The sequence below is a fragment of the Anser anser genome, assembly GCF_964211835.1.
Source record: "Anser anser genome assembly, chromosome: 33".
Taxonomy (NCBI): domain Eukaryota; kingdom Metazoa; phylum Chordata; class Aves; order Anseriformes; family Anatidae; genus Anser; species Anser anser.
Window position 1 is genome coordinate 716286 of NC_139754.1, and position 20821 is coordinate 737106.

The 20821-nt window shown below is 37.3% G+C and overlaps 1 pseudogene across 1 annotated transcript in view; it reads right to left on the bottom strand.

Annotated features, from left to right (window-relative positions):
- The window catches only part of LOC310888290 (adhesion G-protein coupled receptor V1-like), an 80238-nt pseudogene that overhangs the window by 22073 nt on the left and 37344 nt on the right, over window positions 1-20821 (bottom strand). Inside the window, exons 20-31 of the transcript in view lie at window positions 19644-19861; window positions 17677-18420; window positions 15948-16321; window positions 13939-14115; window positions 10780-10960; window positions 9957-10159; window positions 9174-9303; window positions 7477-7557; window positions 6014-6153; window positions 3017-3626; window positions 1855-2070; window positions 662-877 (exon numbers count right to left, since the gene is read on the bottom strand). The product of the transcript in view is annotated as an adhesion G-protein coupled receptor V1-like (transcript). The remainder of the gene's footprint in view (window positions 1-661; window positions 878-1854; window positions 2071-3016; window positions 3627-6013; window positions 6154-7476; window positions 7558-9173; window positions 9304-9956; window positions 10160-10779; window positions 10961-13938; window positions 14116-15947; window positions 16322-17676; window positions 18421-19643; window positions 19862-20821) is intronic.

Here is a 20821-nt window from a genome sequence, read left to right on the forward strand (position 1 = left end):
GGAAAACATACACCAGAAATACTGAAATAGAAAAAATAAATAGAAAAGATAAATTTCTAAAATGTCATTAAATTTTTGAAATTACCATTTTTTTCTCAAAACCTGTGTAATGAAACTATTTTTGGAAAGTGTCCACAATCCATTTTACTGATAATGATAGAAAGAAGAAAAACTACAATAACTAACAACCAGAACATACAAGAACGCAATTTAAGTCATATTTGTACTTTCCAATTTCCCCAGATATTTAAACCTGCTTTGCCTGATTATTTTGTAAAACAATGACACTGCACTATCTAAACAGGTTTTGGCATGTAAACTTAAGCTTCAAGCTATTGCAGAAATGCAACATTTAGAATAGATAAAAAAATACAAATTAAATTAAAATCCATCCCCATTAGGAGACTCCAAAATCCACCTTCGTCTCACAAAATCTTGATATATAAGTTGACTGAATGCTTCAATTTCGCTATATAAGGGCACCATTTGCCCTTACTTACACGTTTTAATTTAGTTTATCTTATTTTGTCCTTTACTGTGTTCATCCAGACTTCCCTTTTTGTATTCTGAAAATTTTTATTCCATTGCCCAGTAATAACTCACCCACAAATCAGCAGATTGCTACTGGACAAGAGAAAATATGCAAATAAGACTCATTTACCAAAGGATCCAAACGGGTCATCAGAAGCCTCAATGGTTATGACTGCCCTCGTCAAAGATCCAAGCAAGGCTCCTCCTGTCGTTTGATTCAGCAGCTGAACATAAAAGGACTCCTCAACTTCAGGATTGATATCATTAATTATATAAATTGGCACAGCTTTACTTGTTTCTCCTTCTAGTAAGACAACATCTGATGAGGCTACACTGTAGTCCTCACCTAGATTTGTACATGAAAAAATAACAAAACAATCAAAACACAGAAGAATATTAAGGCATTCTGGTTCATTATGAAACATCACTAATGTTTATCAGCACTAATATTTATCTGTTCTTTTTGCATTCCCTTGTGTTCATATGTTGGTGTGTTTTTTTGTGTTTTTTTTTTCTTTATCTTCATACCCAGAAAATACAATTGTTTATTTCCTAGTGCCTTTTAGATATCTGGATGGATGAAAATAAATCTCATCTTGGCCAAAACAGAGTTTACACTGTCAGTCCAAGAAGCAATTACAAAAGGTCCATTATTATCTTCCATTGAGAAGATCACACAACTGTGACATTTCTATATTTGATTTCTGATAGTTGTCTGGCTTTCCAAGAGATAAAATGAAACAGAAGTACCTTTTTCAAAGGAGATTTTACTAAAGGACATAAGGTCACTCCTTCCCTCGTGGAGCTTTTCAGGGATCACCTGAGAGCTTTACCTTTCATTTGCAAAGTAAAAGTCTTCTTGAATTGTGCTTAACATTTGTCTGTTTCACAGAGGAGTCACCAGCTCTCAATTTCCCTCCAAGAAACTCAAATAAGCCATGTATGGTAGGTTGAAATATGTACAAAGGACTAAGTACTAGCTATATATACTACTACAGGATTTTTTATTTTATTTTATTTTTTTGAGAAAGTGAGTGGCCACCAGGGAAACAAACAGCCAATTCCTTTCCTTAGTTTTCTTGCTAGATTCTTCAGTGATGATATCTCTGAGTTTTTTTAAATTTGATGTAAGGTCTCTTCTATAGGACCTGAATTCCTGTCTCCTAAGTACACTCAGTAAGTATCTCACACTTTGGTATTTTTTCTACTTGTTTTACTAGACTGCATTCAATACACACTTGCTTGCTTTGGTTACTCGAAGCATACAGTATGCTCTTTCTGGTTTAACACAGAATGTGTATTTCTGCTATTTTGATTTCTTACCAGCTGTTGCAGTTATTGGCATAGCTTTGAATTTCACAGAAACATCTGCAAAAATTCCCCCAGTTCTGGTCACGTTAATGATTGGTCCAACATAATTTTCAGCAACTCGCACAGCTGAAGCTGAAAGCTGAAGTGTTCCAAAAGCATCATCATTGGCATTGATAATTACATGAGCTATAGTCTCACCCACTGATCCAAGACGAGGAGAATTTACAACTGAAATATAAAAAAAACCTCTTAGAGCAAGCCTGAAATGCCTCCTATATATGGCTATACTGTTCATATACATACACCTGAGTTTAGTGGATGGCCACTACTAGCTTTCAATAAAATTTTCATTTTAGATTTGGACAAAATATAACTACAAACTGCACAAGCATATTTTTGATGTTTGAATTATATTATGTCAGAAAATCCACATTCTTACTAACTTATTATTCTACCCTGCTGTGGAGCATACAAAACACCAGTTCTTTGAAGAGGTGAGGTACTAGCAAAATTACTTATTTATTTGTCCATAGGACAATAGAATTTTACACTAGCAATGATGAACTATAAGTAACCTTTCAGTTTCCCAGTAGAATTTTTTGTAGTGTTTCCCTTAAAAATCAAGATTAATGTGGGAGAGTCATGGGGGAGAGGGAAGGGAAATTAGGCATGCCAAGAAGCTCTTAAGCATAAATAAGGCTGTAATGACCTGAATTTATCTGATCGGGCAAACATCCTCTACGCTAAAAAGCCAGCATGAAGCTGCAATTCTACACCACTTAATGTTTAAAAGGCTTTTTTCGCTTTCAGTAAGTGCAACTAGCTTATTTCCTATCATTGTGCTTTACAGAAACAACAGGTGAGCAGGTATTAGCACACAAAACCAATACAGTAATACAGTTGGCCTAAAACACCTGGGATAAAGCAGATGCAGAAGGGAGAAAGAAATGTCCACCCCTGACAAAATTTTGTGGTAAAGGAAATATATGCTGACACACAGAATCTTCATACTTAATGTGAGATACTCTGACATATAACTTACAGGATTCTTAACTATACAGAGTTAGGCAGAGGTAAAATTTTACTGTAATTTCAATTGCTGCATTTTATCCTATTAAATATAAATATTAGCCTACATATTTAAGCTTTTGGTTTACATATGAAAGACACTTACTTGGCCGATCCTGTACTTTGTCGATCAAAACAGTATTGTTTAGCTCCACAAAAACAGATTCTGACCTCTCAGGATCATAATCATCCAAAATAGGCAAAGATATTGTGGCTTCGCTTTCATTGGCTGCGAAGATCACATAACCAGTAATGGGTATATAATCTTCTCCTTGTATTGCTCTAACAACATCAGGTGGAAGAAAGGGTGACTTTTCATCATCACCTAAAGTTCTGTATGTAACCACTACTGTACCAAGAAGACCACCAAGCCTTACTATTGTCAGGGAGATATTTTTTGTTTCTTCCTCAACTTTTATTGGTCTGTTTCTCTCAGAAAAGATGAACAGTCCATATGGATCATCATTAGCTAAAACTGTTAATGTTGCATTAGTGTGATTTCCAAGACGACCACTGGACACATTGATGATCAAAACTGAAAACACCTGATCCAGTTCAGGCACGTTGTCAGGAGAAACTTGTATGGTAATATTTGCTCTCACTTGGCCAACATCAAATGTTACATTCCCATATGCAGAGACCAGGTCTTCTGTAAGATCACAGACTATGACCCAATACAGAGTCACCTCAGACAGGGCCCCATGAGTTCTCACAACCTAAGTGGAAAACACAAAGATTTATGTATTTCTTTGTACTATAAGAAAGAAGAACATAAAAGTGTAAAATGGCATACAGCAAAGTCACAGAATCACAGAATATCCTGAGTTACAAAAGATCCACAGGGATTATCAGGTCCAACACCTGACTCCACACAGGACCACCCAAAATCAAATCGCATGTCTGACAGAGTAGTCCAAATGCTTCTTGAACTCTGGCAGCTCAGTGCTGTGACCATGTCCCTGGGGAGCCTGTCCCAGTGCCCGACCACCTCTGGGTGCAGAACCTTTCCCTAACCCCCAGCCTGACCCTCCCCTGTCCCAGCCCCATGCCGTTCCCTCGGGTCCTGTCGCTGTCCCCAGAGAGCAGAGCTCAGCGCCTGCCCCTCCGCTCCCCTCGTGAGGGAGCTGCAGGCCGCCATGAGACCTCCCCTCGGCCTGCTCTGCTCTGGGCTGAACAAACCCAGGGACCTCAGCCGCTCCTCATACTTCTTGCCCTCTAGACCCTTCACCACCATAGTAGCCCTCCTTTGGATGCTCTCTAATAGTTTATGTCCTTCATATATTGTAGCACACACAGTGCTAGAGGTGAGGCTTCACCAGCACAGAGCAGAGCAGGACAATCCCTTCCCTTGACCATCCAGCATTGCTGTGCCTTATGCTCCAGAACACAGTTGACCATTTTGGCTGCTAAGGCACACTGCTGGTTCATATTTCTCTTGCTGTCAAGCAAAACCCCCAGATCCCTTTCCATGGGGCTGCTCTTCAGCCTCTTGTCCCCAGGCCTGTCCGTACAGCCAGCATTGCCCCTTGCCAGGTGCAGAATCCAGCACTTCCTCGTTTAACTTAATTCCAGTCAACTGTGACCTCTCCAGACTCCAAGACTATTGAAAAATTATTGAGAGAGGTCTTGCAATGACATCAGCCAGCTCTTTCTGTACTTTGGGATTAATCCCACTGGACCCCATAGACTTATATGCATCCAGCTGGAGCAGCAAATCCTGCACAAGTTCAAAGTTGGCTGGGAGTTTATCATCATCACAGTCCTGAAATTCAGAGCTTTGGGTGTCCCCGAGCCCATCATTGGTGTTAAAGACAGAGGCAAAGAAGGCGTTAACCTCTGCTTTATTGGCGTACTTATTTGTGAGGTTACCAACCTCAACAAGTAATGGATCAATGTTTTCTCTGCTCCTCCTTTTGCTGTTAGCATCCTTTAAAAAAAGCACTTTTTGTTGTCCCCACAGTACTGGCCAGCTTCAACTCTGAGTGAACATCACCTCTGTAGTCCTTGTTCAACTGACCTTGCTTCCAATGCCCACAGATTTTCCTTTTTCGCCTAAATTCTAGAATAAGATCCCTGCTCAGCCAAGCTGGCCTTCTGCCCAGCTTGCTCAACTTCTGACTCTTTGGAATTGCCTGTTCCTGTGCTCTTAAGAGGTGTTACTTAACTAACCAGCACTGATGGACTCCAATACCTTCAAAAGCAGGTTCCAAGGGGACCTCACAAACTAGTTCACTGAGTAGTCTGAAGTCTGCTGTCTCCATAGCTAGGGCTGAACTTTTGCTGGCAGTTTTCCTCCTATTACCAAAGATTTTAAACTCAGCCATCTCATGGTCACTATGGCCAGGACAGCCTCCAATCACCACTTCACCCACAAGACCCTCACTGTTTACAAGCAACAAATCTGGAGGGCACCTTTCTTAGTCAGCTTCCAGAGTAACTGTACCAACAAGTTATTGTTAACGTGCCTCAGGAATTTCCAGTACCTGTTTGTATTGGCTGTATGGTATTCCCAGCTAACATCTGGGAAGTTGAAGTCACCCACAGGGACAAGGGCAGATGACCTAGAGATATCCCTTAGTTCATTATAGAATAATTTGGCAATGTTGTCCTCCTGGCTGGGTGGTCTATAGCAGACTCCCACAACAACTTCATCTTATTGTTATAACTTATTTCCATGTCCCTTAATCCTTACCCGGAGGATCTTAAGCATGTCATTGCCAACTGCAAGCTGCACACAATCCAGCCCCTCCATTATATACAGTGCAAAGTCATTGACATGATGAGTTAAAAATAAACTAATTTTAAAAACAGTGTAATCTTTATCATCTTAGCTTTGCTGTATTTGTTGTGTCATCAGCACTTACTTTAAAATATTCATACCTCAAATGTAAACAAGTAGAAGTAAATTTAAACTTATATAAAACATTTTAGTTTTAAGCTGAAAGATACACTTTAGAAAGTGAAGTATAAAATGTCAAGACAAATGTACATGATAAAGTTAAGTTAAAATGCTGTAGACCTATTATAAAAATATTGCAGAATGCTCTGTAAAATAGACATAAAAGAGGATTGCATAGCAATATGAGACCCAAAACTTTCTAACCTGCAACATAATATTGCTATCTCCATCTTCAGGCTCAGTTCCATTTACCGAGAGTGACTCAGTACTGAACTCAAAGACGCCATGAGCATCATCAGAAGCCTCAATAGTCACAACGATGTGGGATGCAATTCCCAAGCTGGCTGTAAGTGCAAGTGCCAAAATGAGTTATTTTTTTATACCATCTTTTCTTAAAAGCTAAGGAAGTTTGTTACAAAAAGCACACAGAAAAGCATAACTGGAATATTTCTGCTGTTTTGCATTTTGTGGTGTGTTTTTTTTTTGTTTTAAATGTGGAATAATTATCCACATGGATAAGGAACTCACTTTCAATAATGCAGTCCTGGCAGCCCTTCTATGGAACAACACTCCAAAGCAACATATAAAATGCAAATATTTTAAGAGAGGATCAAAAATAAAATTACTTGTCTAATTAAGGAAAATGAACTAGAATTTAGGGTAGGGGAGAGTTACGTGGTAAAACACAGTGTAAGCAGTGCAGACAGGACAAAAGCAGGTACTATTTTAACTGAAGCTGGAACAAAGAAAAAGCTAGTCCAGGAAATTCTACTACTGTAATGATCATCTTGTGTGAGATAACTTGCTGCTTAGAAAGAGAAAGAGCCTGGCATTTTAAAAAAAATCTGGAAACACAGAAGAGGAAACAACACTTCCCAGGAAGTTCCAAAAAGTGGTTAAACCACAGACTTACTCTCAGGTTCAAACTGAACTCCTTTGTATTTTCAAATAAAACAGAAAATCAGGCTGTCACTGTGGAATAAATTATTTGATTTCGATAATGGGTGCTAACACAATATTTTCAGGTCTCTAGGGTTTAATTCAAAATCCGCCATCATTAGCGTTTCCCTCATAGTAGGTGCTTTTGTTTTCATCTTATTTCTGCATATTGTATGTTTTTAATTTTCTCAAGATTAAATTATCTTTGTTTTCTGTATGTTGTGACAAAAATAGACTTCAAAAATGAAAAATAATCAAAGCATTCTTTTAGAAAAAAAAGAGCTAACACCACTTTTTATTAAGAGTATTTTTGAGATGCAGAGATCAAAGCATAAAGCAAGTGGCAAAAGAAAGTATCAAAACACACAGTCAGGTAATTTTTAAATTACCTTAAATTTAAAAAGTTTCTCTCCTCTTTGCTCTCCAGAAAATTTTACAAAATTTACAAACAAAGCTAATTTTTCTAACTACTTCTGGAATAACTACATTGTGTTCTATAAAAATACAGCTTTGAAGATAGAGAAGCTGTTATTTTCTGTATTACGGTTAGTATTGACTGTTGTTGAAATTAAGCCTTTTTTAAAATGGGAAAGAATGTTTTGACAGGACTCTATGATATATCTCAAACCACAAGCAAAATAACACTATGATAAACTGTGTCAGTAGTGTAGTTCATGAGGGATATTACAGTTAGCATAAAGAAATAAAGATTAATCCAAAATGCTTACCATGCTGATGGACAGTTGGAAGGAAGAAATCCATGTTCCCATCACCACTACCACTGCCATCATTTCTAAAGAGCTCAGCAACTTTAAGATGACAGACATACAGATATATACACATATATACATTTATAAATCAGAGCGCAAGCAAAGAGAAATTTAAACTATTCTGGACAACAGGAAAAAAAGAGGGAAGCACTCTAGGAAGGTATCAACTTTGCTTCTGAAAGTGTACAGGAGTTCTAATAAAGACTGAAATATTTACATATGCCACCTCTTACTTAATTTATGACATTGGAAATAGCAATGGGAAGTCAGAATGAAAGAAAACACATACACATAGTTTATCTTTCCTCTCTTTCCCTCTTTGTGTCCCCATTTTGTATTTCCCCTTTCTCACTCCTAACTGAGGCTTGTCATGGAGGAATCTAAATTGAAAAAAAAAAAAAAAAAAAGGTAGGGGAGACGATAAAGTCCCTCAAGCTCCTTATTCTAATATTTTCTCACAAAGTGAAAATGTTGGGAAAATCTGCAGAAAACTTAACTAATGGGGACTTCATAAGCTTTGTGTTTGTGTTGGAAAGGCCAAAAAGAAGGCTCATTTTAAAAAGGCTATATAGTTACTGGATTACTAAAGTTAGTTGTAAATTTTCTGTCACAACAATTTGAAAGAGAAAAGTTTGACTCCTTTTAACAAAACAACTATTCAACCAAAAAGACAAAATACGTGAAAAGTCTCAAGACTTTACCAAAAGAATCACTGAGACCATGTTGCACCATAGACACATACAATCATAGCAGAGAGCTGGATTAATTCAAGGAAATCTGATACATCCTCCCAGAAGGGACCACACTTGCAATTTCCGAATTGTTTAAAAAAATAACATCAGTTTAAAAAAAAAAAATCAATTTATGGCTGTCAGTGTTTCTAATTACTTTTCCCTCCAACAAGCTTTACAATCTCCGTTAAAATTTTTCTCAAATGGAAAAAAAAATCTGTAAGGTATTCAGGGGTTTATGTGGCAGCACCACTATGCTTTGCCGTCCCTTCAGACTAGCCCTTCAAACCAATAATTCTTTCAAGTGTTTGTCTTGTTCTTACAGACAGTTATCTACGAGCTACCTCTGCAGCTACAGCTCAGCAAACTCCCTATGGCCCTCAACATCCACAGCCTATTACTGCTATAATCCATTTGACCTATGTATTGCAGTTCTTCTGATTTCACTCATGTGGAAGAAAAAACAAAACAAAACAAAAAAAACCCAAAACAAACAAACAAAAACACAACACTTTGACTGTTTAGCCTTAAATATTTTATAAATATTCCATATTTTTGAAATGCAACATATTGCTAATATATTTTTGCATTATTTTAGTTCTCATTACCAACCATGAAGTTATACAAAGTGAAAAGCAGCAATTGCCTTTAGATGACCTAACAGATGGCAGTGATACACTTTCCCTAATACATGGTAATAATATACTTGCTATGGGATCTGGTTGTTTCCACCAAGGATTAAGAAAAGAACTGAGGAACAGTTCTTCCCTACGAAAAAAGACAGCTGTATGGGGGTGGGGATGTAGAGGTGCTTTTTGTTTGTTTTCAGAAATAACGTAGAAAATAATGCCAAGAAAGACAAGATTTTTATGAACGAGTAGAGGTCATGAAAATACAACTAAGGGCCTGATATATGTGCCTTACCTCCTCCCTCTGGGTTCAACAGCTCCACTTTAAACGTTTTTTCTAATTCAGGAATAGTATTATCAGTGATGTTAACAGTAATGTACTTGTATCTTTCTCCTGGCTGAAATTCCAGTGTACCCACAACAGCCTGCAATATAAGAGCTCTTCATATTTTTGTTCAAGTCTAATGTTTTCATCCATATAAAAAAAAGAAACAGAACCTTCATTTTGTCTTTTTCAAAACATCTACTTTTCCTCACTTAAGCTTTAAAAAAAAATCTGAAAAATCTGTTTTACAAAAGAAAAAAAAAAAGAAGAAGACATCTAAGTTGACATACTGGTGAGCATCTGCATTCATGTACATTTTTCTTATTTTTCTGCACAAATGATCAGTTGGACAAGCAAGTGCAGATACATGCAGGTTATTTTGCTAGGCATATACAAATCCCAGTATGTACAAGCATAATGTTAACCTGTACATGCACTTGAATAATATGGTCTGTAACAACAGCAAAACTCACAAATTGCTACACTGGAAACTCTGTTAAGAAAAAAAAAAAAAGTTCAAAACCAGAGGCTTTTCCTAGACAATGCAACTTACTGCAGAGAAAAGAATGGAGAAGTCACATGATGTATATTTTTAAGTGAATATTACATATCCATTTGCCACATCACCTTGTAAAGTAGTCTTTCTGTGAAAGAATCATAGCTGGGCTAGAGCAGTCAAACTGAAAGCTATCTCCACGATAAATAACTCTAATTAATTCCAAAACAATTATACCACCTTGGCAGTTGCCATACCTGATAATCTTTGGGACTGAAAGCTGTGACTGGCACTGTTCTGTATTCCACCAGAACTGTTCCAAGAAGGCCTTGTGCACGAACTACCAGTAATCTGACGTGTCCAGCTTCTTCTTTAATAGTAATATGGGGCACAGAAGAGGCTGGAAGAATCATTTTATCACCTGGCTGAGGAGGTGGCCCCACAGAGAACTGGAGCAGACCTGGAAGACAAGAATTACTACTTACATGGCTTTTCATAACAAATTTTAAAGATGATAAACAATTTAAATAAAGTGATTGATAACATATCTTGTGATGGTTCTGAAATTAAAAACCACATATACCAGTATACCCTTAAGCCTCAATCACACTATTTCCAGAGATGTGCTGTGTGCCTTACCCTCTCTCACTGATATTCTTGTCAGTCTTGATAAAAGGCACAGCACAATAATAAAACCTTCTCTTCCCAAAAGAGCCTCACAGGCCACGGTTTTGCGTATTTACTGGTACAAGACATATGGAGAAATGACTCTCATTGTCAGGAATTCTCATTTGATGAAAAACCTGGACAGGATCAACTACATGCAGAGCCTTTATTTGCCCTCACAAGAGAATCATTGCTTGTTTGGGCAGGGAAGATTTGAGGCCTTTTTGTAAAATTATAAAAGAAAACTAATTCAGTATTCATTCATGTATATAAACAATGAATTAATTCAAGTCAGATAAAGTGGAATATATGAGATTGCTTCCTCAACTATTACAACCAAGCAAAGTTTTCATCTGACTGGAAAGAACTACACAATAATCTGAAACAAAGCTGTATAATTCCCATCATTGTTACCGTATGGGTGGTCACTGGCTTTGATGCTGATATCAGTAGTTTCCTTTTCTGGATCTATACTTGCTCCACTGGTAGGAGTTGAACCTAGTTTCCCATCTCCAGACACTGCAGAGACTAATGTCACACGGAAATATTCATTTAACTCCGGAATGTCATCATCAATAACATGCAAATTTAACACCTAGAGAAGGACCAAATCATGGAGAAATCAAACCATGCAACATTCTTTGATTAGTCAGTCAGCTGTATCTGCTGTATAGTTCTGAAAGCAAAGGACACTATTTTTGCTCTCCACATAAATTCAACTAATTTCTAAGATAACATTTTATGTCTAGAATATGCTTTCCAAAAACAATGCTTCCAAGCTACTGGAAATGGAAGGCGTATTTTCTGAATTGTTTCAAACTACATAAATAAGTGATAATAAATACTTGTTTGGTTGGTTTTGTATATCTTCACAAAAGCAGAGTTTAATTTCCATGTACTGAACATGAAATATCTGATAAATTTTAAAATCTTTTTGAAATTATGCTTATGAAGAGACATTACAGTGATTAATCCAATTTAGAGAGCAAATAAATTGAGCTTATTATACCACCTGACACTTTGACCTGCAGATCATACGATTTACTAACATAACCTTGCTCTAAACACGCTAACACATTCACTTCAGAAAATTCCATCTTTCTTTATGTTTCGATATGGTCGGACAAACATATAGAAAACATTTAAGTAGCTGATCATATTTAGAGGCATGGTAATGAGTAGATTACAAATGTCAGTTGAAAGTCCCTTAGGATATCCCACCTGAAGAGCAGCTTGCTACCAGCCCGTTTCTTAGAGCCATGCACATTAGCTCCTCTGTATGTATGCAGTAAATTGGACCAGTAAGCTGTGTAGCAAGAGCCTACATCAGCCATTTTCTGCCACTAGATAGAGTAATGTGGGCCTCGTCTATGTTGCCATGCTAGAAAAGCTTTGGAAATTTCTGCTATATATGATTGTATGAAATGCAGTAATATCATTTCACAGAGAAATAAAGCTGAATGAACAAACTATTATAACATGAATGAACTATTTTCAGATACCACACGCTTTTGCCAGTCATTACATTATCCAGATTCACAGTTCTAGTGAAGTCACTGGGATCCCTGCAAATGACTTCAGCGAATTTGAGTCCACATTGACTTCTGCAGCCTGATATAAGTGAAACTGAGGATGGTATTTTCTACTCACAATTCATCCTTATTATACAAACAATAATAGAAAGTGTATGTTGTTTCTACAGTACTGTGGTCCCGCACCACTTCTTCAAATAAATTTAACAATTCTGTGCTGTACATCAGGATTGAATTCATTGAAACAGATTATTTTTATTTCTATTTCTAGCACACGCTGTTTATTACCACAGAATTTTAATCATAGGACAGCCCACGTTGGATGGGACATCAAAAGATGAAGTTCAATGTTTCATGGAAAAAAAAAAAATAGATGAAATAATCCAGCACCATGTTCAACTGCATCTTAAGCACCCCTGGTGATGGGAATTCTACCATAGAACCATACATTGGTTTGGGCTGGAAGGGACCTTAAAGCCCACCCAGCGCCACCCCCTGCCATGGGCAGGGACACCTCCCCCCAGCCCAGGCTGCCCTCAGCCCCATCCAGCCTGGCCTTGGGCTCTGCCAGGGATGGGGCAGCCGCAGCTCCTCTGGGCAGCCTGGGCCTGGGCCTCACCGCCCTCTGAGGGAAGAATTTCCTCCTTCGCCCCCTCCCTCGCCCTGCTGCCCACGCTGCTGTTGGTGCAGCCCAGGGTACGGGTGGCTTTCTGGGCTGCAAGCACACATTGCCGGCTCATGTCGAGCTTCTCATCAACCACCACGCCCAGGTCCTTCCCCCCCCAAGGGGTGCTCTCAGTGCTTTCTCTGCCCAGCCTGTGTTTGTGCTTGGGATTGCCCTGGCCCAGATGCTGAGGTCGGGACAACCCGACCCTGTCCCTAAGGAAGTCGTTCCAGTAGTTGTAAAAAATTTCAAGACAAAACCTCTCCCACTCTATCTTTGTACTCTTTGCCCTCTGTCTTCTCCTGTGGTTTCTTGAGAAGAGAGAGCCTCTGTCAACTCTGGAGCTGCCCTTTAGGTACTGTAATAATGGGATCAAAGTCCCCTTCTAAAGGGTGAAAAGATCTAACCCCTTGAGTCTTTCCTTAGAGGACAGGTTCTCCAGCTCTTTGATCATCTTTCTGGCCCTCTTTTGGACCTCCAGTCTGCCCACATAATTTTTTAATTGTGGGCCTCTGTAGCTTTGAATTCCTACTCTTCAGTGTATCCTGGTATCCTGGTATTTCTTTTTTCTTTTTCTTTTTTTTTTTAAACTAATTCAGATAAGGAATTTCGTAAGACTTTTAGAAAGCTTTCTCAGAAGCAGCTAAAGCTTCCCTTATGTATCATTTCTCTTTCTCTCCCCCAACTCAGAGATGCAATTCTGATTACCAATTTCAGGTGTCTCTAAGGCCAGAATATTGAATAATTTCCTTATGTTCCAGTTGCTCGCACACTTTATGCAGAGGAATAGATTAAAGCAGACAGTAATCATTTCAGGGAGACTCAAAAACAGCTATTGTTACAAGAACACCTTTAATCTCCTGTTTCTGATTTTGAATTTAAAAGGAGACAGAACCTGGATAGCCTTGAGTGCAAGAACAGCAATGAATCTTACTATTGCCTATTTAATTGTTGTGGACATAAATTTGAGTTACAACACTCAGATCAAACCTGATCATTTTCCAATTTCGAAAGTACATGGACTATCTACACTTTTTAAAGTATATGTACACATACACATAAATACAGTTAATATTTTTTATGTATATGTACATATATCTAATATGTACATGCACACATGGTGACTTTTGAACTGACATATACACAGAGCTACAAATAACACTTTCTTGTTGTCAGGGATGGAAAAAAAGAAAGAAAGAAAATATATATATAACAAAAAAATAACAACATAAAATAACAAAATAAAAAATAATAATAAGAAAAGCCATGTGAAGTAAACACTCTCTAGTATGCAAACCAGCCAAGCACCCTCAGAAGGTATTTTCCAGGAGGTTTGTAAAGGACAGGATGAATTGTTAATAGGAAGGTAGGGTTTACCTCTGATCTCTGCCAAGGAACGAATGTGATAGTGCCACTGCTATTAGAAAAATCGGTAACAGAGTAATTAATGCCAGTGGAATCAACCTGTGAGATAATGTACTTTATATACACATAGTCTAGGGCTCCCCTTGTACGCTCCACAACACAGGATATAGTGGAACCTTCATCAGCAGTCTGGAAGAAAGCAAAAATTTGGAACGTTTATTACTGTCAAAGTAAATCAAGGCAATTTCATTAAATAACACGAAAATATTTAATGCCAGACAAATGTTCAAGTAAAAAATTGCTGTCATGTTACTTTCAGCTCTTTTGGAGTGTTAGGAAGCTGAAACTGACCTTGATGCCAATCAGAACAATCCTAGTGGAATCTGCAAAAGTCTGATGCCTCCCTGAGGACTATTAAGGTAACAAATAACAATACACTGCAGTTCGTCCTGGACACAACCCCTTTCCTAAAACTATGCGTCAGAGACAGAATCAATATGCTTGAAATGTACCTGTCGAAAGCAAATGAAACTATTGCTTTATAATAACGTCAATATTGTAATTTTCCTTAGCAATAATTTAAAGAAAGATTTGGATCAGCACTTTCTCTAACCAGACACACTATGGATAGAAATAAACTATACCATCATCATTCAGAAAAACAGATTTTTCTCTTCTACTGTCCTCCTTACAATTCTGTATCTTCACAGATAACATGACTTCTGCAGCGACAACTTCACATCTCTGGAATGAAGCTTTAATTGGTACTGACCTTCTATTTTAGAAAATAACGTTCATAAAATTAACATAGAAAATAATTTTATCTGAAAGTTATTGGAAAGGTTAAAGCTATCTTATGCATTAGATAAATTTCAGGGCTGCTTTGTAAGAAAGCATAGATACTGTGTGTGACTTCAGCTGCCTAGTAGACAGATATGCACAGTTAAACTACTGGTAAAAAAATGCTGTGTTCCTGCATCACCACTAAGAGCTCTAATACTTCCCTGGTGAAATGGACATATGATAGGTGCAAAACAATTACCGTGCCATATAATTATTTTTTTTCTTCATGGTTGGCTGATGATCTGTGGCATCACAGCGTATCAGAGGTACTTGAACCTGAAGGAATCTATTATCATAGCATATGGTAGGCACACAATAAGCAAACTGAACCAAACTGAAAACTAGTATCACTCAGGCAAGACAGTTATTTTAAAAACATCATAAGCACTTTGATTAAAAAAGAATGTAATTAAAGCTCATAAGAGTTCCCAAATGAAAACTATATTAAATTTTTTTTTCCACAAAATAATCCAATACCAGTAGAGATAGCTATCATGTTATTCCCCCTTATAATTGATTAAAGAAGTAAAGAATGATTTATGTTTATTTCAAGCCTCCTCAAAAAGTAGCAAGTTTACACTCTGCATATAGAATGGATACCACTGAAAAAAGATTTCATCTGTTAAAACTAAAACAACAAAAAAACCCACTACTAAATCAACCAACTGACATCAAACATATGCAAATTATAACTTAGTTTATGACAGCAAATGAAGGTGGAAAAATCCATAACACTTTGTCATTGCATGATCTCTAGTAAAATTATCTCAAACACATCATGTGACACAGAAAACTAAAATAAAAATCTTTGCAATAATCCATTCTCAAAAAAAAACCAGAGAATTAAATCTTACATTTTAACTGGTAACTCAAATGTAACAGAAGTGAAGGTAAAATATTTTTCTAGAAAAAAAAAATTAAGCCTTAGTCTTCAGTTTATATAGTAAACTAAATTTTCTTAACCATTTTTTTCTTTAGTTTTTTAAAATTATATAGTAAATCCCAGTGGAACTGAGGTTGTATTAACAGAACATATGCATCTCCAAATCCTAGGAAAACTTTGCTTAACCACAAAAGCAAACACTGCAAAATCTAGGGTTTGTTCAGGTCACTTGGTCCTGCCATTTAGCTTTCTGTGCCTGAAATATCACCTACAATTTCCATTATGACCACCTTACCTCAGGGATACATGCTCCAGTGAAGCCAAATAAACCATTAGCATTATCACTTTTCTGTATTCTTAATCTTGCTGTGGTGTTTTCTTGTGAAATTCGAGCTCCACCACGCACAGAAATGAGCTTTAGTATGAATAATTCTTCTCCTTCTTCCTCTTTGTCATCCTTTGCAGACACGATGAATGATTTATTGGTCTCTCCTTGCCAATACTCCAAATACCCAGAGACAGGGTGGACATCACTTTTTGCAGGAGTTGCATGAAGTTCATAGATCTCTGCTCGTGTCAACTTACGCTCATAAAGCCTTACATCCTGCATTAACCCTGTGTACCTACTGCTGCCGTTGATTCCTGCTCCAATTCTTACTATTCCTGGACCTGAGAAGGAAATTATAATTTTTTCTCATGTTATTGTATTTGTATGAAACAGTCAGCAACTGACTACCTGTTTTTCTTAAAAACCAATGGTAAACTGTTCATTGTCCCTGGATGAGGAATCATATTGATCTTGAGATCCAAAATCAGGAGGTTCCTTGAGCCTCATCTCAATGTTACAGGTAAGTCCTCACAGGCCAAACAATTCCATCCTATGCTGTCCAAGTTTTTCATCCTATTAGTTCTAGCAGCACATTATCATCATCCCTCATTTTTATAAGTCTTAGAGACTTGAGGCTCCCTCTTTCCTCCTCAGATTTTCAGAGCAGAACTGCAACCCCTTTTAGCCCTTGTTTTGCTGAACAAATCCTACTTTGTTTCCCTCTGCTAGGGCAGCTGATCCATTCTGATGATACTCATGATTACTGCATTAACCCTTCTGGACATCCATTTCATCCACCACACTGTAATTCCATGCAAATTCCAAACTCTTTTTACAACAGCATTTATATTTCTCTGTCTCCAAACTATAGGATCACAGCTGCCTCATATTCATTCCTACTCTATCCTATTCTGTGCCATGCTATGCTCTTGTGCTAAAACACACACATCAGCTGTTTTCAGTTGCCTTTCAGAAAACGAAAGAAAACAAACAAACAAAAAAAGCTGTGCTCTTCAGTGTATTGTCATACATATGACACTGAGTGGCAGTTGTAGAGATGAGCAACCACAGGAACTGATAAAAGTCCCAGGGCACAAAGTGGAGGATGCTGAGAAAAACTGGGCTGCTATGCACACCACTGTGTATTACCCAACATTCAACGGAGAGAGATGACATACTTGCCTTACTATTGCATTATCCCCAGACACACGCCATCCCCACTAATAAAGAAAATTTACAGCACAGACATATCCTTCTAGCAATAAAAGCATAATTGCATTTCACATATATTTGTTCTAGAAACCGAGGGAGGGAAAAAAAAAAAAACCTCTCAGCCTCTCAGCTTAGCTACAGTACTGCAAGTGTGATGGAAATTACTAATTGCAGAAGTACTATTCTTTTTACAAATGGAAAATTTGATTTCTTAAACTTCAACCTGGAATTTTAAAAGCAGAAATAAAATAGTACACCATACAATTAATAGTCCTCTACTCTCACTCAACATCGCAGCAGTTTGAATTTTTTAGAACATTCACACAATTTCCATAGGCTTTCTGAAAATCCTCAAAGAATTCTTATCCATTCCTTTCAATTAACTTAACAGATATAATCATTTCAGTGTATTTCTTCCACCTTTGAAGTGGCTAGACTATGCATTTCAGAGCTTTATATATGGAGAAAAATAGCAAAGGCTCACCATCAAGAATTGCTTCTCCTTTTAGACTCTTCATTCCTCCCAGAACTAGAATTCCATCAACGTAAAATTCAATTATACTTTCATCCAGAGTAATCAGAACGTGAAGCCAAGTATTCTCATCCAGGTATTTCATGACTGATGTTTTAGCCATGTATGTCATATTGGACCCTAATGCTGTATAATGAAGCACTACAGAAACATGAGAATCATTTGTCTGAATTTTCACACCATAATATAAAGTCCCATTATCGTTATCCTTTTCAACTATATAGCCATCTGTACTGACATTAGGAGTTAACCAAGCTGAAAATGTAAAATTGGTTACTGCATTATTTCCATTGTATGGGTATTCAGGACCGATAATGCCAAATGCATCCTCTTTTCCACTGAAATACAGAGCGTCTGTTCCACTGTGATGGCGCCTCATGTGGGGCTGTGATTGTACTGAGCTTGGGAATGATCCAAGCAACAAGAAATCTACCATTGATGGCAGTCCAGCTTGGAAGGTACTAGACAGTATTTCCCAACCTAGTCGGACAACACCAAAGGTGCCTTGCTGTCTCCAGATGGTGAAGTCCGTAATATAGGAAAGGTCATCTTCAGAAAGAGTATCTTCCACTATCTCTCTGTCCTGGCTCTCTGGATCTATAACAAACACTCCAAAAGGGTCATCATTGAAAGGGATCATGACAGTTACAGTAGGACTGGTTTCAGATAACTGACCACCAGGACCAGGAGACCCACCTGCGTAATAGAAGTTAGAGTAAAAGTTAATGATTAAACAACACACTCAGAAAAAAGTTTCAAAGTACTTTTTTTTTTTTTTAATAAAACAAGTTTCTAAAAAAACCTCAAACCCTCCTTTAAGATCCTCTGGACTTATAGCAAATGATCTAACTTGAAAATTACATAGGTTAATTGTATTATTCTTAAAACACTGTGCTGATGTAATTTCAGTAGAAAACAAACCCACATGCTATTTTTCAGCTGTAAAACACACAGATGTCTTTCAGGTGAAACATGACAAGGTCCATCTTTTCTTAATTAGCCAATAAGGTAGGTTACCTTTGATTCGTTTGATAAGCATGGGGGCCAAATTCAATTCTTGTATTGCTCAAAGACTTACAGGAATAGAGAATGGCAAAATCTTGCCTGTTGCCTCTGATACAGAAGTACATACACCTTGCAGAAACAGTAACCAGTTGTGTGTTAAAACTGCTGCCCAGTCCTGGTGTTAGTCATCTATCTTTGCACAGTAAGAATTCATGATATGAAGATCATGTTGTGAATGGAGAATCTCCGTGTTCAAAGTGTACAGTGATCTACCTGTTATAAGCAGGAAATCTTTTGTACATCCGTATGGACTTCACTTACAGGAAAGGCCAACACACATTTTCACTTGTATCAGAGCACAGAAGACCATGAATAGGACTAAAGTGGAATTAATCCAGATTAGGAAATGTGTCCAGTAGCAATTTAAAGTTGTAATTTAAGTCATGTGAAGTGGTAACTACAAGTATTTTACCTCCTCTAGGGAAACAAACAAACAAAAAAGCAACCTCTATTATGGTAGACACACATAACCTTTAATACCTTTGTTATTTCTTTGTTAGTATCTTTGTTTTATATTTTGTGCATGGAGATCTATGTATCTGAAATTCAGAACTCTTGGTTTTTGAAATGAAACTTCTGAACTTTAAGAAGTTTAATTTCAAAAACCAAGAGGCATCCCTTTTAAAGTTCAGATCACCAAAATGTGTTTAACAGTAATTCGGGAACTGAGTAACTCTCTATATATGGAAATCAAGATTAAATGAAAAATAAGACCTAAAACCTTACCAGAAAAGCATAGGATATCAAGACATGATTCAAAGCAATGCTCTTTCTAGTGTTGGTTTCTTTTTGATGGATTAAACATAACTCTTTTCTACCAGATATGAAGGAAATGGTGATATGGAAGACAATACCTGAAGCATTCACCAACTTTAGAATGTAAAATTCATTGAATTCAGGAATTCTATCTGAAATGGCACGTAGTGTTATTGACTTCGACCTTTCACCATCCATGAAGCACACAGTCCCATAAGTTTCATAGAATTCTTCTCCTGGCTTCAGTGCAGAGTTATTATCAAACAACTGCCAGGTCAAAGAAACATTGCCGAAGTGTCCTCTGTGTCTCAAAATCCTGTTCAGTGATACAGAAAGAATGAGAGTCCTGGCAGGCATGCATCAGCGTTGAGTAGAAAAGGAAAATGTGGAGACTCCTTTTACTGTAATCTTCCTTACAGTAAGAAGTAATATACTATGTAATATAAAGTAAAATGCTAATATACTACAACTGTTCCTTGAAGCCTTCCTTTTAAAGGCAACCACTTTTGCAGTACAATTCTACTCCCGGAATACGTACTTTAGAAAACAGAAGTAGCATACGCAGGTCCATGCAGAATACTACTGTGAAGCTACACATCACTGTGTCTTGTAATTCCAATTTATAATAATAAATATGAATGCGTAATAGTTCAGAAAGTTAACATTAAAAATTAATATACTTGGACACTCTTAGACAGGAAAGAGAATCATCTACATTTAACCACAAACGTTTCTCCTTTCAGTCATCAAGTCTACTTAAACTTTTTCTTACACTTGTATTAAATTAGAATTACATTCTACGGCTTTCAGAAATCTACTGTTATTTGTGATTAAGAACGTAGTAAATGAAAAGATTTTTTTTTTTTTGGTAACTATCTGCTAACACAATTACACTAATTTCAAAAAGGCACTACAAATAAAAAGTGACCCATACAGTGCCTTTATTAAGAGTGCGCTTACATACAGGAAGTTTGCTTCTGTCGGTTTGCACGGTGACATAAAATGCCTTATAAATAGATTATATCAGGTTGAAGAATTAGTTCAGCTAAACTAGTCCAGCCACAGCAACACATTTATGTTGTTTCTGCTTCCAAAGGTTTTTCTTCTGTGGCGTTAACCAGGGTGCTCTATCCCAGCTGTGTAGCGCTGCTGCACTAACTCCAATTACCTCATTAAAACCTCTGTGTTTTCGGTGGTTTGGTTACATGCTACTTTGACCACTTTTTTATATGCTACACAACTGTCAAAGTAGTGACAGTATGGAAGAGACAGATCC